Source organism: Portunus trituberculatus, chromosome 49 (assembly GCF_017591435.1).
Source record: "Portunus trituberculatus isolate SZX2019 chromosome 49, ASM1759143v1, whole genome shotgun sequence".
In the NCBI taxonomy this organism is placed as follows: domain Eukaryota; kingdom Metazoa; phylum Arthropoda; class Malacostraca; order Decapoda; family Portunidae; genus Portunus; species Portunus trituberculatus.
Genome location: NC_059303.1, coordinates 21,104,984 through 21,122,483, shown reverse-complemented (window position 1 = coordinate 21,122,483; position 17,500 = coordinate 21,104,984). Strand labels below are relative to the sequence as shown.

General features: G+C 42.9%; 1 protein-coding gene across 2 annotated transcripts in view; it reads right to left on the bottom strand.

The window, feature by feature from the left end:
- LOC123499058 (connectin-like) overlaps nucleotides 1–17,500 on the bottom strand; it is an 831,458-nt gene that overhangs the window by 611,564 nt on the left and 202,394 nt on the right. The window lies entirely within an intron of this gene.

Below are 17,500 nucleotides of genomic sequence, written 5' to 3'. Positions count from 1 at the left end.
TGTCACTTCGCTTCGCTCCCTCACCTGCAAGTAAAGGGAAAGTTTTCAGTCAGTATCTAATATAGATTTAGTAGGGTAGTCTGTATATGGACACTTGATAAAAGGTACTGCTAGTTTATCAAAAGTATAGTGACGAGACTCGGCACATTTATAAGGAAAGAACGATGACGAAGCGTGAAGTGTGAAAAGGTGGTGAGAAGAGGAGTGAGTGCAGAGGTGAATAAATGAAGGGTGAAAAGAGCAGCCCCGGAAGATAGTGAATCAAGTGATGAATCGGAGAAACTTGAAAGGATGGAAGAAAAGGTACTGGAAGAGAGAAAAGGATTGCATGAAAAAGGTTGATAGGAGTGGGTGCAGAAGTGAGCAGCAGGGCAAGGGGCAGATAGCAAGATACAGAAAACTGAATACGAAAATTGCAAAGACGAGAGAAAATTACTGGAGGAGAGACGACAGATGAATGGGAATGGATACCGGAGATAACGTTGTAGAAAAAGGCGTACGGTAAAGGGAGAACAAATAAAAGAACAAGATAGAAACCTGAAAAGAAGAAAAAATCGAATGAAGAAAGGTCTGTCTGATTCAGGGACACAGGAACACCACACCACACTCCTCTCATTGTTACATTCAACAGATGAAAGAGCATCTCGTGGATACATAAAAGCACTGCACACTATACGGTAGCCATGAAAGAATGAGAGAGATACAAAAATGATCACCGTAGCAAGGGTAAGCTGACTGTATCTCTCATCTTTTGACCTTCAGGGGATAAAAGATTGATTTCAAGGATTGAAGAAAAGACTAACAACTATGATAAGAACATGAAAGATATGGATACAGAAGTGAGCACCGTGGCAAGGAACAACTAGTCTCACATCTTTTCACCTTCACGGGACAAAAAGGTGAAATTCGCGGACCGAGGCCACACGTCACTGTTCCAGCGAGGAGGAGAACTGGCCGCGACGCAGAGACGAGATTAGGGAAAGATTATTTTGCATAGAGTCATACTTCCATAATTTGTCTTCCTCTGGTGCAACAAAACCTGCTAAATCCACTCTCCATTCCACCTCACGTCCCTCTCTCGTCCGTCCTCGGCTGCTGTGTCCCGGGTCACTTGCTCACTGCACCGCATTAATTCCTTATCTAGGTGACGAGTAGCGGAGAGCAGGAGGTCACGGCGGGATGGACGGCCATGGGAGAAAGGATGAGTTAGGAAAACTGTGATGTTATTGTGATGAATAATGTACACTTTTGCTTTTATCTTCATTTTTTTTCCTTCTTCTCTTTTTCATTTTCCTATTCTGTCCTCGTTCTCCTCCTCTTTCTATCTTCCTCCTCCTCCTCCTTCTCCCTGTTCTCTTACTTCCCCTCTTTTTTTTTTTTTTCTCTTCCTTCTTCCTCCTCCTTCCCTTGTTGCCGTTCTCTTCAGCCTCCACGTCCTCGTTCTGCTCCGTGTCTTCTTCCTCGTCTTCATCATCCACTTACTCATCTCCCTTTTTCTGATCCTGCTTCTCATACTCGTCCTCATCCTGTTCCCACCGGCGACCTTCCACCTCCCGCCGCGCCTCGAGTCACTGCACTCAGCCCCGCACTAATTGTTTATGCAGCAATACAGTGACTCGTCTGTCCGCGCAAGGTAAGGAGTAACGAAGTAATAAGCGAATGCGAAGGACACTCGCTTATACTCAAGATATGAAGCTAATTCGGTGCCTTTATATTTATCAGCCGTGCGTATCAAGTCCCCCTAAGTAAGCAACTGTGATAAACAAAACACGTTGATAAAGCGTTAATTTACGACGACACAGCACATGATACTCACCCAGCGCTAATAAACTTCTCAAGGACCAGCGAACTGACGATACTTGAGCGAGGACGAGAGAGGACACCAGAGGGGATGGGGAGGAGACCAGAGAAGACCAAAGGAGATGAGTTGAGGGGAAGGGATAAAAGTGTTATGTTATTCTGGGCCCGAAGCTCAGTGTTCCGTTGTTCCTTGCGACATTCACTTCTGCCAGTCCCCAGTACCCTTCGCCCCACGTGAGGCTCCGAGGGTATTGCTTATCAAAAATATCTACGGGATCTCTCAGCATGTAGGTAATTCCTCCTCCTCGAGTCATGCAGAGATACAAGGGAGAGAGAGAGAGAGAGAGAGAGAGAGAGAGAGAGAGAGAGAGAGAGAGAGAGAGAGAGAGAGAGAGAGAGAGAGAGAGAGAGAGAGAGAGAGAGAGAGAGAGAGAGAGAGAGAGAGAGAGAGAGAGAGAGAGAGAGAATATCATACAAACATCCCTATACGTAAGCAATTGCCAAGCAGTCTCATAAAGACTCTATGGTTCCAACCTCAACACCACACAACACACACCTTCGCACTCACAAAGATTAACTGGCACCATAACAGCACTGCACTCTCGCTCCCTCATGGTGGCGATGGTGGTAGTGGTGGTGACAGTGGAAGAGAGCCACCCACTGACTGGCTGTCGCTCTGACCTAAACAATTTCTGAGGCCTGGCGTTCCTCAGTCTCCTGGAACACAGTGAAAGCGGTGCCGTCCTGCTATAAATGCGTCAAATTACTTTCGGGCCGCGGATGAACAGAGGCTGGGTCGGCGGAGGACAATTTGGGACTCTCGAATACGAAGAAAAATGAAAGCAAAAACAGTACTCGAGCAGACAGAGAACTGAGTCCAATAGAGCAGAGGACCCGCCGCCTGGCCTTGCGCGACGCTGTGTTGTTTCAACCGGGTTTTAAATTGAGGCAAAGGCACAGAGAGGGACAAAAGACAATGATTTCAAACATTCCGTTGAAATGGAGAGGTGAAACGAACATTAACGAATAATTTGAAAGGCTAACTCAGATATGAAACGTGCATACTGCGAGAAATAATGTGAAGGTGAAAAGGAAAAGCATCAAAGCTTATCGTGTTATGTGCTGGCGAGGATCCAAGTGGTGCCGGCGAGCGACGCTTAATTACTGATTCAACGAGGAAAAGAGGATAGCTGGCGGCCAACTGGAACGCGATCTCTGTGAACGGCGGGACGGGAAAACAAAGGCAGCAACAAGACTCAAGGACGTCCTCTGCAGCAAGGGAGACGAGAGCAAAATGGAGACAAGAAGCAAGTCCCGGCGGGGCTCCCGTCATGCCGTGAGACGCGTGTCAGCGGGCGCGCGTGGCGGCTGCGGGATGAATGTTCCCTTTGGTGCCGCACAAGGATATTACAATGCATAAAGCCGACCGCGACCTCCTTTCCGGTGGCCAGGACAGGACAACACCTTCACGCGCCACACACTGCACTGTCCCTTCCTGTCCTTCCCCGTGACGGTCACTCCAGTTTTAGCGCGAATTTCACCACCAACAGCGGCGCCTCCCGGAAAACATCAAAAATTCCTCCACCGGCCGTGACGCCCGCCGTGATGGATGGCCGCGCGCGCCGTGTGGTCACGGGCCAAGGAAAACGAGGGTAAAAATACAATATCACACGCGACAGTCAAGGCGAGGAGAGGAAACACGAATACACCAAGCTGCGAAAGCGGTGGCGTGCTGGTGGTGGTAACTGGGAATCTTCTCGAGCGAGATTGAATAGTAATGGAGGATGAAATGTTATTGTGACGCAATCACGCTAATCATAAGAGAAAATTTCATACATTGGTGAAGGCAATGTTATTGACAAGTGAACTGTTATATATCTGGGAATATTTAAATATGGACAAATACAATTCATACACACGCACACGCATGCACACATACATACACACACACACACACACACACACACACACACACACACACACACACACACACACACACACACACAGACACACTGAAAATTTTGTATACGTACATACAACTTCCATTATGTGTATACAATCTCAAATGTATAGAGGACAAAATCATTTATGCTCATCCAAAGTAAATCAATTAAAGAAATTGTAGAAAGAAAGAACATGATTAATACAAACAAACTCGTACATCTAATTCATGAATCCCAAAAAATATAAATATATGAAAAAATAACATTACAGAAAATCCAAAACAAAAGAAATACCTCAACCTGCATGCGTGATTTAGTGCATGGTAGCCAGAACCTTAAAAAAAATAAATAAATAAATAAAATAAGTAAAACAACAGCAAAAAAAAAAAAAAATTATAATGAAAAGAAGCGAGGCCACCGCAGCTCAGCCTGGGGAAGCACAAAATTTGGTGGAAGGACCCACGAATCTATCACCGATGGATCATAATCAAGTTAAGCCGCCAGAGTGGAGACACTTCCGCCCCATCACTAAAAGGCGCATCCTCTCTCTCCGTCTCTCTCTCTCTCTCTCTCTCTCTCTCTCTCTCTCTCTCTCTCTCTCTCTCTCTCTCTCTCTCTCTCTCTCCACCATATACTTCACTTTTCTTTATTTTTTCGAGACACTTTAAATATTCATCCTTTTCATTCTTTTATTACTTTATTTTTTTCATTTTCCTCCATTTTTCATGAAAGTTTACTTAATTTTCTAGGTATTCATTGTTCCTTTTCCACAATCCTTTTTTTTTATAATTATTTGCCTATTTTTCTCCATTCTTTAATCAGGATCTCGTAATTTTTATATTTCATGTTTTTTTTCTATTTTTTTCATTTTTAGGGTATTTTCATCCATTTTTATTCCACTTTCTCACTTTATTAAACCTTCCACTCTTTTTAAGTCTTTTTTTATAATTGTCCTATTTTATTATCATATTCTTAACAGCATTTCTCTCTCTCTCTCTCTCTCTCTCTCTCTCTCTCTCTCTCTCTCTCTCTCTCTCTCTCTCATCCACTCCTTTCCCATTCTTTCTCTCTTTACCGTTCCATTCACTCCTCTTACATTCTTTCTTTTTTTGACTGTTTCTCTGGTTTTTATCTCTTTTCACTCTATTTCTTCTTTTATCTTACCTTTTCCCTTTCCACTTTCCCTTCACTCTCCTCTCTTCAGTACTCCCTCTTCACTCTCCTACCTTTTTCCTATCCATTTTATCATTCTCTTCATTTTTATCTTTCGCTCGTTTATTCCATCCCCATTTCTCTCTCCAGTGTTCTTCTTTTAATTGTTCTCTCTATTCCTTTTACTTCACTTTTATTTCTTTTTTTCATCAAATTTCCTGAGTTCTTATCCCCTGCCTAGTTTATCCACTCCATCTCTCTAATTGTTTCTCTCTTTTTCGCTTTTCCTTCACTGTTCCTCTTTCTATCTATTGTACCTCTATTCTTATCTCTGTTTTCCACTTATCTCATGCGTTTCATTATTTTTTTGTTTTCTTTATCTCTCTCTCTCTCTCTCTCTCTCTCTCTCTCTTAGTGCTTAAGAATTCTGCTGTTCTCTTCTTTTCCTTTGTGTTCCTTTGTGTCTTTTTCCTCCCTTCATATTGGTTTGCTAATATTTTATCTTCCCACTCGTTTATTTATGACTTATTTTCTTATCGCTTCTCCAATTCATCTCCATTTCTCCCATTTTCGTTCCTCTCCTTTTTTTTTGTTTTCCTCTCCACTTCCCATTGTTCCCTCTTCCTCCCTCCGTTCCTCCCGTCATTGTTTTCTGCACCTGTTTTTCTTCTTCCCTTCTTTCACTGCCTCACTCTACTCCTATATCTATTTCAGTCTCTCTTACCTCTCATCTTTTCACCTTTATCATCCTGTTCCCTTTCTTCAATGGATCTCTCTCTCTCTCTCTCTCTCTCTCTCTCTCTCTCTCTCTCTCTCTCTCTCTCTCTCTCTCTCTCTCTCTCTCTCTCTTTGCAGCCTCTCTCCTACCTCATCTTTTATCTCTCCATCTGCTCGTCTCATCCTGTACCCTTCACCTGTTGCTTCTCTCCCCTCCACCCTCCTTCCCTATGTACCCTCTCCTCCTCACTTCTCTTCCCTTCTCTTTCTTCCATCTTGCATTTCTACTTTTCTTCGCCTCCTTTATAAATATCTGCGCTCTCATCTCTCTTTTCTTCCTTTCTTTTCTCTGCCCTTGCATCTCTATCTATACTTATTCTTTCTTCTTCGCTTAGTTATGTTTTTTTTTTTTTTTCGTACTGAAGTTATTTTACTATCGTTAATTTCATTTGTTTTTTTTCTTCCTAATTCTTCATTTTTTTCTTGTTATTTCTCCTCCAAAGTTGTCTTCTTTCTCTTTTTCTTTATTCTTTTTTCTCTACTTTCGTTTATTTTATTTTATTTTTTTATCTCCTTTCCCTTATCTCTTTCTACTTTCCTTCCTTTTCCTTCTTTTTCTCCAGATCATCGTCCACTATCTCTTCTCTCCTCCTCCGTTCCATTCTTCTCCTCATCTGTTTCTCCATCCTTCCCCCATCGTCCTCCTCGTCCTCGTCCTCCTCCTCTTCCTCCTCCTTCTCCTCCTCCTTTACCTCCTCCAGCCAGCTTTCAAGAACTCCTTGGAAAAATGAATTTATCCTCTTCCTTCCGCCCTTTTGCCTGAATCAGAGACTTATTCTTCCACAGTTTTGACTCGTCTTTCATTTTTTTGTCTTACATCTTCACGCAAAAATGTTTTAGTCTACATCTTAACTTTTTTATTTATTTTAGCACACAATTATACGATTTCTCAACTTGTTAGAGAGTTGATACCTGGTTTTCTTCACAGCGTTTCACTTTTCATTCTAATTGTTTGCCATAAATACGCATACAGTGAGAGAGAGAGAGAGAGAGAGAGAGAGAGAGAGAGAGAGAGAGAGAGAGAGAGAGAGAGAGAGAGAGAGAGAGAGAGAGAGAGAGAGAGAGAGAGAGAGAGAGAGAGAGAGAGAGAGAGAGAGGAACATGCATCGCCTGATTTTTAACGAGGAAAATTATTCCTTCACTAGTCAAACAATGAGAAAAAAATGATCAAAAACACCAACAAACAAATAAAAAACATCTATTCCCATGATAAACGAAGAAAAAAATATTACAAAAACAAAAAATTAAAATAAAAAACAATTAAGTGACAACTAAGAACAATGTTTTCCCCAACAAACTGAAACAAATTGCAAAATCATTATTCCACCCAGCAAACTGAAAAAAAGGCAAAAATAACAGGAAAACAGCAACAAACACGCCGCAGGAATCTTTCAGAAGCATCAGTTTCCCTTAGGGGCGGCGAGCGACAAGACAGAGAAGCGGCCGCCAATTTGGAGCCATCACGTTCTGAATCCATCCCGGCACATTTACACCGCGGCGATGATAAGACACGACTCATTAATGGTGAAGGTGATGCAGCGGCCCAGCGCGACCCATTGTTGTGGCGATAGCGGCGGCTTTTCAATCCTTCTGGTCGGCAAAGACTGGCCTCCTCCCTCGCCCTTGGTACTAAACCCGCGGCCACAGATGAATTGTAAAAGGGGATTATTTAGAAGGTGACGGTGGAGATTAAGAGTAAATGTGTTATATCTCTACTGTGGTCAAGTTACCGTAGCCAGAGATCGAATTGTAAAAGGGTATTAATTAGAATGTGACGGTGGAAATTAAGAGTAAATGTATGTTAAATCTATTGTGATCGTTACCGTAGCTAGAGATCGAATTGTAAAAGGATACTAATTAGATAACAGTGAAAAATAAGTGTTAGATTGATTCAAATTTATGCCAATATCAAGTTTCTAGCACATATGACAAGTCTGAGTCAGTGATGCCATTGTAAAAAGGGAATACCGAATTTAGTTAGGTAAGGTAACTTATATAATACCTCCTATGGTAACACAAGTCGTATACATTCAATCAGTAAAAAGAGAGAGAGAGAGAGAGAGAGAGAGAGAGAGAGAGAGAGAGAGAGAGAGAGAGAGAGAGAGAGAGAGAGAGAGAGAGAGAGAGAGAGAGAGAGAGAGAGAGAGAGAGAGAGAGAGGCAAGTTGTACTGATGCTATAGTGACATTTTTCGTCTTAAAACAAAGCTACAAAAAGACAATAGATTTAGGTGTGGTGCTCCCTTTATAAAGCAAGCACCTCTATCCACCCATCATTAATATCCATAAATCAATGTTTCTTTTTTCGTCTGCTTATTAACTCTGCACTAACCTGGTTATTAACTATTTCACTCAAACTACAGTATATTTGGATTTTTTTTATCGTATACTCTTGTTCTTTTTACAATTTTCGTCAACAGAGCGATATTTTTTGAAAGCTCTCTCTTGGCCCACCATTAACTTGATTATTAATTATACTCCATACTATTAACTCTTCCAATCAAACTAGGCACCATTCATGATGTACAGTCTCCCTTCGCATCATTATTCTTCATTTCTAGACCGGTTTCCAATGTAATCTTCGTCAGTAGAAAATTGTTTACCTTTTCTTATATGTTCCCTATTGACTCAGCACTAAACCATATTCCAAACTATCAATTCTAATTTTCAGGGTATTGATTATCTTCTAGTTAAATAAATTCACTATTCAGGTACATTCATTCTCCGTGTCACTATTTCCAACTTCTATACATATTCTTTTCATATAATTTCCAACCCTTCTTCAGTGCAGAATAATTCATCACCATCGCAGCACAGGGATCACTTGGCGCCGCCTGGACCCTAGAGAACTAGGCGCATAGGGAGGAGCAGAGCCACCAGACACTCGCTAGAAGGAAGGAGACTCAAGATTGATCACCTCCACGAACATGATGATGCCTCGCTGCCTAGCTACTTATGCCTCCCAGACTCCGGCCAGGTTACCTCCCGCCCTTCTGTCTCCCGCACTCTGCTCCTTCCAACCTCGCCATTCTATCCCGTCTCGCACCGCCCCGCCCCGTCCTCAGGTTAAGCAGCTTTCCTCCATGACCTGTTTAATAAATCATGGATCAGAGGACGAGTTGATGCACTTCTTGATAGTGTGCGTGTGTGCGTTACCGTTACAAACACACACACACACACACACACACACACACACACACACACACACACACACACACACACACACAAACACACACACATTTTTCCACTATTCATCTATAGCCAAATCTCTCTCTCTCTCTCTCTCTCTCTCTCTCTCTCTCTCTCTCTCTCTCTCTCTCTCTCTCTCTCTCTCTCTCTCTCTCTCTCTCTCTCTCTCTCTCTCTCTCTCTCTCTCTCTCTCTCTCTCTCTCTCTCCTTTACAATGTCTTCTCTTTACTCTTTCTTACACTCTTCTCTTCACCTTCCTTTCTTCCTCCGTTCCCCCACCCTCATTCTCTCTCCCATTCTTCCCTCTCTCCCTCTCTCTCTCCTTCACCCAACACAGCACAAAAATACACATCCAAACCAACCCCCTTACCTACTCCCTCCCCTACTCCTCCCTCACCACAACAGCAGGACACGCAGAACAACACAACATGCCCTACCTCCCTCACCCAACGTCCTCCCCCTTCCTCTCGCTTTTCCCCGGTTCCCTCTGCCCCCCTTTCCCGCCCCAGCCACGCCTCCCATCGGTGTTAATATCAATGACATGCAAAGGTCTCGTAAACAAGTGAAGAATACGAGCCCGAGTTGTGAGCAGTAATTTCATCTCAAGTTTAATTGCATAATCTCATACTTCTTACTAAATGTTTTTTCGTTGCAGTGGGGCCTTTTTTGTGCGTGTGCTGGGGGTCAGGGGGTATTGTTGATGGTATTAGTGTTATTATCGGTGGTGGTAGTGCTGGTGGTGGTGGTGGTGGTGGGGATATGGTCATGGTGGTGGTGGGAGTTGTAGTAACGTAATATAGTAGATGAAGTTAGTGGCGATAGTAGTTGTAGTAGTAATTGTTGCGTTAGCAGTAGTAGTTATTTGTGGTAGTAGTTATTTGTAGTTAAGTGTTAAGTAGTAGTAGTAGTAGTAGTAGTAGTAGTAGTAGTATAGTAGTAGTAAACTAGTAGTGATTGTAGTTGTAGTAGTAAGTGGAAATAAAAGAATTATATTCCTAAATACACACACACACACACACACACACACACACACACATACACACACACACACACACACACACACACACACACACACACACACACACACACACTTAACATTCACATCAACAACAAGAGCAAACCAGCGCGTACAATTCCCTGTCTGGCCTGGTGGTGCTGCCCCTCACCAGCCAGCCAGTCAGTCAGCCAGCTCGACAAGAAAACATGTTCACCAAATCGGCCAAAATATCGCTGGATTACCACGCGCACAACATCAAATTATCCCTCATAACACTTTAAATTATTCCACACCACACTATTTTGCCGGGACGTAATGCGAGGCCATTGAGAGAGGGATTACCTTTCTCTCTCTCTCTCTCTCTCTCTCTCTCTCTCTCTCTCTCTCTCTCTCTCTCTCTCGCACGCTTCTCTCTTTTCCGCCTCTCGTTCCCTCGCCACATCAATTCTCCACGATGACAACTACGGAGAAAAGTGGACTATTCGTGATTACTGGAGACATGAAGGTAATGACAAACATCAATGTAATGCGCAGATCTTCCACCAAAGGGGTGCTGGGCGTGGCTGCCTGGCGGGACTCTACGTATGTTAACTTGAGTGTTGTTGGTGGTGATGTATGTGGAAGGGAAGGAAAGGGAAGCTAATGGTGCTCAAGGTGCTTAGTATCTGCAAATATCGGTGTTTTATTGGTCTAAGGTTCTGTTAATTTAGGTTATGGTGGTTAGTCTGTTCGTGTCACTGTTTTATTGATGTGTTTACGAAGTGGTCTCCTGGGTTTGTGTAGTGATGGTGCTAGTTCAGTGCAGCAGTAAGAACAACAAATAGACAATAGGAATCCAGTAGATCACTCTTGCCTGTCCCATTGTGAAGCAGACAAGTATCACAATTCAACAAAATACGAATACAAAAAAGGAGAGTACAAAATAGGAGATACGCAAGCATTACACCATCAAGAGTAAAAACAGTGATGTTAATAGGTGAATAATGGTATCTTTTATAAAACAAGTATCCATATCCAATACCAAGCCTGTCTACTGTATAAATCATTCCAATACTCCTCACAGCTGGTAAAGTTATGAGAGAAAGCGCTACTTCTCCCTCCGACAAACTACCGAGAAATAGAACCAAACTCACAACCTCTGAGACACAAACAAAGTGTTGTGTACAGAACCAACTAGACCTCAAGATTCCCCCACTGTCCTGGAGTAAGACCGACACACAGGGGCCAGGGAGTCAAGGAAAACATTGGCCTACTGGTGAATTAATGTATCTTCCCTGTCCCGGTGCCCAGGTTCGAGTGGTGACCTTGCCGAGCACCTTGAGACACGTGACACTTGCTCATTACCCGCATCCCTCTCGCCGCATGACACCCCAGGCACGCATGGGGAAACGTAAGTCATAAGGCATAAATTTCCTCACCTGTCCTTAATTTTCTCGCCTCACGGAACTCCAGGTGTGGGCGCCTCCTTCACATTCTCCCTCACACTCTCCCTTACACTTCCACAGACAATAAAGAATACAAACCAGCTAACTCCTCTTCCTGAATGCCTCCTCCACCACTTCTACCTTCCCGATTTCATTCCTCCCTTCCCTCTCCTTCCTTATTTCATTCCTTGATTTCATTTCTCTTACTTTGTTTTCCTGATTTCTCCTAATATGATTAAAAAAACTACTTAACACCCACATAACCTCAGCATGGATAAACCGAGCAGAGGTAAAGAAAAAAAAGAACAGTTAAGACAATGATACTGCATTGATCTTACATATCCCTAACAACAGCTGTCACGTGAACAGCTGTAGGATTTGAGCAGTTTAAATTACCCAATCATTCATACACACAATAAATATTACCTGTGGAAAGTAAGACCTCCTCGTATCACATTCCATCCTGTGCTAGTGTTCCAGTCACACTCCCACCTCTCGGACTCCCTGTGCTACGTCACATTTAACGTTAACCTTCCATGGAAGAAAAACGCGTAACCAAACCGAGAGTAATTTCCAGCTTATTATACATTTACGATCTGGCTGACTCACAGTGAATCAGACATGTTTATGGGCGCGGCAAAACAGGCAACCATTCTTATTCGTGTAATTTTCCTACTTTTACCAACACACACGCACGCACGCACGCACGCACGCACGCACGCACACGCACACGCACACACACGAGTTATGACAGACACGCGCCCCGGAAACAGACACGTACTGAAGGCTGCAGTAAGTGAACTCATTCCAAGGATACGTAACACCTCGCACGAACCTTGAATAGATTAACTTTCGACCGGCCTGTGTGAATGTAAGGCAGTGAGTGTGGTGAGTGACCTGGAGCTGTGAGTTCGTCCATCCTACCGGTGTGTGTCTCCTGCCAGTCCCGCCGACACACTCTCAGACTCAATGCGCTCTGCTGTACTTAATTGGATGCCCTGAATGCCTAAGTAAATCACGGTAGACTGTCACTGTTCTTACGCCTGTTTTCACACGTGCCCTTCCCTCCGCGACGTATGCGGGTCCGGGGACGCGTGCTGTTGCCTCGCTCCTTTCACACTGAGACATGAACGCCTTCACAAAACAGGGGAGGGAAGATCTAGCAGTATATTCTGAAACATTTTTGTCTCGCAACTATACTTTTTTTTCAAGGCTTTAATTGATGTTAAACGAGTTTTCAAAAGTATTTAAACGATTCTAGTGAGAGATTTAAAATGTAACATTATTAGTAAGAAACGTGGTCTTGAAAATTCGGTTAATTTTCTCGGTGATCTTTGAAAACAGGTGCGGTGGGAGAGCAACGCGGTCTAGAACACATGCAACAAACCTCAATAAACGTTTATTTTTAACTATGGAGTAGCTGTTTCCCCAGGTTTAATACAGTTTACGCTCTTAACTCACGGGCAACTGATAAATATAAAGACCCTAGTCAAAATTAATGTAGTATGATCATGAGTGTACTGCGAGTGTTAATCAGTGAAGTGTTTTATAACCAAGCCAGGTGATGACGAGGATCAAAACACCGAATTATGGTATCAAAACAAAAGGCTCAATTCAGTCCACACATGCACATCACTGTTTGTCAGCCAGACACATTATTTCCGATCTTCGAAATAATGCCTGAGACCAGGCACACACCACACACCGGGACAACAAGGCCACAACTCCTCGATTTACATCCCGTACCTACTCACTAGGTGAACAGGGTGTGAAAGGTGTGTGTGTGTGTGTGTGTGTGTGTGTGTGTGTGTGTGTGTGTGTGTGTGTGTGTGTGTGTGTGTGTGTGTGTCTGATTAATTGTATGATGTTTAGCCTCCTTGCTATCTGCAGGGTACCACGACAGGCCGGGCATGGTTCTGTGTTAGCACTAATGTGTCAGCAAGGGTCGTCTTCCTGTACCTGCCGCCACCGCCGCTGCCAACGTGCACCGCCACAACCATGGTGCACCAGGCAACACACTTTAAATTAAGTCAGTAATTGCAACACTAATGTCTACATTACAGAAAAGTTAAATGAATAAAACTGTTATTGTGAGTAAAATTCATTACAAAAGTTAAGGCAGCTTGACTCGAAGCCACCAAGGCAAAAATAATAGAATGGGAACGACGAGTAAAATGGAGGCTGCGTGGAAATGTAGTAGTTCAGAAGCAAACTTGTATTCAAATTGTGAAGGCTTCAACTTTATTCATGACGAGATTAATTATCCCTTTCTTTTTTTCTTAAACAGTGTCCATCCTGTAAGATTTTCTTTGTGTTCTTTACTGCCACTGAGATTCTGCGCTGCCTTGTTGTGTGTAGGTGTGCGGCACACCACACACACCTTAGCGTCCCACACCGTACAGCTTTAAAATCGCCGAGTTTATAGCTAGGGGAGATACGACACGCTTGTACTATCAAAAGACCGGTGCCAAACGTGGCGGTGCCAGCCAAATTTCAGGCGTTTGGCATCGCCCCGACTGCGTGGGGGAAGGTGTGGGACGCCGCCACTGTCACAACACAACACTTGTCAACATAGTTCCCGATTAGCATGCACCATTAAATGTGTGGCTTTACAAACATTGACTGTTACTAGTGCTTACCATCTTGTTACAATGTAATAGTCGGACTATTCAGTGCACGCTTGGTTAGTCACACCAAGGTGGCGGCCCCAGCGTGGGTGATGTGTCAGGTGAAACCTGCAACAGCAACGTCCCTCCCCCTCCCGCGCCCAATGCAGACTTGGTTCATAACACTCACAGTTACAGTTAGAAAATACTTTTGTAAAAATGCGATGGCGTAGACACAGTAAGATTGAGGGCACACCGGCACCCTGGCCACGAAGCTCACCTGAGTCCTGCGGCCCTCGCAGTCCGGGTAGCAAGCACTGGAGTGAGACACAGGCGGCTTACCTGGACGTGCAGGGACTCACCCTGGTCGCGGATGTCAAGCCTCCTCCCATACATATTGATTAGAGTGTACGAATGTAGAATTCCATTCATACAATTTTGGACTGCAGAAATCCCGTCAAGCTTTAACGCCGTGAAATGAAGAGGCTATAAGCCTATAACTAAATGAAGAATAGTACATGAGGAAAAATAACTTTTTCTCCATCTCTCTCTCTCTCTCTCTCTCTCTCTCTCTCTCTCTCTCTCTCTCTCTCTCTCTCTCTCTCTCTCTCTCTCTCTCTCTCTCTCTCTCTCTCTCTCTCTCTCTCTCTCTCTCTCTCTCTCTCTCTCTCTCTCTCTCTCTCTCTCTCTCTCTCTCTCTCTCTCTCTCTCTCTCTCTCTTCCCGGACGTGCAGCCTACCGCCGTGACCACAACACAAACACGTCGTTCAACTTTGCAAACCAGATCCGCCACTCACACAACACACCGCGTCATACACCGGTCACGAAAAGAGGACGTTTCTCGACACGTGACTTGCAGCAACACTCACACCAGCACTTGAGCTTCACCAGGCAATGAATGGAGTGTAATTGTGTGCACTGTTGCCAAGTTGCAGGTTAAAGTGTAAGATTCAGCCTAAGTGAGGTATAAGGAATAGCGAAATCCGCAGCATGAAGTCTTGCACCAAGAATGAAGTGAAACCTACAGCAATAAGTGTAGAGCAGGGAAGCCATTCTCTCAATACACCGTTGCATCATTTATTCAAGTTATATAACATACCTTGTAACGTATTTTTCATATCCTGTCATTTTTATTAATTTACCTAAACTGTTACATATCTGCCTTTCTAGTAACTTTCATTTCACTATCTAGATTACCTACAGTGCAGTTCCAGAGAACGTTAATTAATATCATACTTATTTTCTAATTTATCTACCTGTGGTTTTTGGTGGAACTTCAGTGAAGGCGAGCAAAAAAAATAATAATAGCTAGAACTTTGTGCTGGCGTCAAGTGGCCATCAATATATACGCAATGGTCATTAAGAGTAGTGGTGTTCGTAAGCTAAGTAATTGTACCTCCTCGGGCCCCGCTTTACATGTGGCTTTTCTTTCATCACTGTGAGAGCCACGAGCGTCACAAAATTAATAGTGTCATTACTTTTTATTATTATTGTTGTTGTTGCTGACGGTGGAAGTGGTGGTAGTGGTTGTACAATTTATCATTATCATCCATTAGTTTATTTCATATAACTACATTATCGTTGCATTTTAATTCATCATCACAACTGTAATTAGCAATACTACTTCAGAAACCATGGGAATGTTTTCCTCTTCATAAAATAATCTCTCTCTCTCTCTCTCTCTCTCTCTCTCTCTCTCTCTCTCTCTCTTGGACTCCAGAAATTTTATAATGATGCTCCATATATTACAAATCGGAAAGAGAATGATGCAACATCCTGTTTTTTGTAAGAATCTGAGGCTGGCCGAGAAACTACATAATTGTTTGGAGTAGTTAATTAATGTGGATCAAGATATAGTTAGTTCAGATCTTCGTCCCAAAAATCTCGCTTAATACACTGATGCCCCAAATAAATCACTTTAAATCTTGGAGAGTTGACTTTCAGTGCTACATTTCAAATCTTTCTTGAATTAGTAACCCATATATCTCAGACCCTTTCTTATAATTGTTGCACCTAATCCAACCATCGTCCTGCCTAGAAATTGCAAAACTCATTTATTGTCTTCTCCTTCATTGTAGATACATATAAACATAACATACACTGCTTTTCTTAGTGCTGAAAACCGTTGCATATCGTACTGAAGAGGTTAAAAGCCGAATTCCCGGATCAAAGTCAAAATCTAATGCGATAAAACCCAGACCTCACCTAGAATATGCAGTGCAGTTCTCTCCCCCATATTAAAGGAGGGATATGCATTGTTAGAGTCCCTACAGGGGAGAACAGCTAAAATTATACAAGAGATAAGTAACAACCCTAACGATAGGAATTTGAAACTTTTATATTTGCACTCACTAGAGAAGCGTGGGGCGAGAGGGTGAATTGTGTAGAGATTAACCACGCTGTTGGTGCCGGGTCAATAGGGAGCTTTAAAAAATTATGAGTTTGTGGATAGGGACGATAGGTGAATATAAGAATCTGTGTTCTATAAAGTAACTGCTACTAGATTATTGACATTTTGATTCTCTTACTGTAATTATTCTTATTGTATCATGATTATTAAATTTTGTTCTTATTGTATTTATTATTTTGTCCATTTTCTCTTCTTCATTTTTTTTCTTCTTCCTCCTCCTCCTCCTCCTCCTCCTCCTCCTCCTCCTCCTCCTCCTCCTCCTCCTCCTCCTCCTCCTCCTCTTTCTTCTACTGCTGCCACTAATCCTAAGACTAAGATACGTAAAAAGAGCACAATTATTTTCACTCAGGCCATGAACGAAAGAAATGTGTTGCTTTCCATCACAGTTCTTCACACCGGACGTTTTCACACTGGGACTTAATAAGTTAACATTTTATCGATTCAATATACGCAGTGACCAGCCAGAGAGAGAGAGAAAGAGAAAGAGAGAGAGAGAGAGAGAGAGAGAGAGAGAGAGAGAGAGAGAGAGAGAGAATATTACAAATTTACGCACAAAAAGTAAAATCACAAACCACTCATCCACAGATCAATTACCGAATCAGAACGCGATGCATTTTGGAAAGAGTGCGGCGTGCAAAAGTTTTGGTAGACATTTCAGAAAGACGCAAAAAGTTATGTTATCATCTTAAGAGACAAAAATCGCTCGGTAAAAACAGAAGAGTGACGGGAGAGTGACGGTGACACTTTATAAATATTTCCATTCGGGCCATCACTCAAATACCACAACGCTAAGCGGAATTCGGGAGGAGTGGCGGCAAAGGGCAATCATCCCGGCATCAGTAATTCATTCTTGCATCAAAACTGCAGGGGAGATGGAGAGGAGTTAGTAGTTTTGTGCAGTTGGTGGAGGTGGTAGTAGTGGTGGTGATGGTGGTAGTGGTGGAGGTAAAAAGGTAGTAGTAGCAGTAGTAATAGTGTAGTAGTTGTAGTAGTAGTAGTAGTAGTAGTAGTAGTAGTAGTAGTAGCAGTAGTACCAGTAAAACCATTAATTGTAGTAGCAGCATCAATAATAATAGCAGTAAAAGTACAAGAAGTAAATATAATTATTAACTACATCACTACTACCATTACCTTTACTATGACTACTACTATTACTACCACCACCAACGATACAGTTACCACCATTACTTCCACCACCACTACC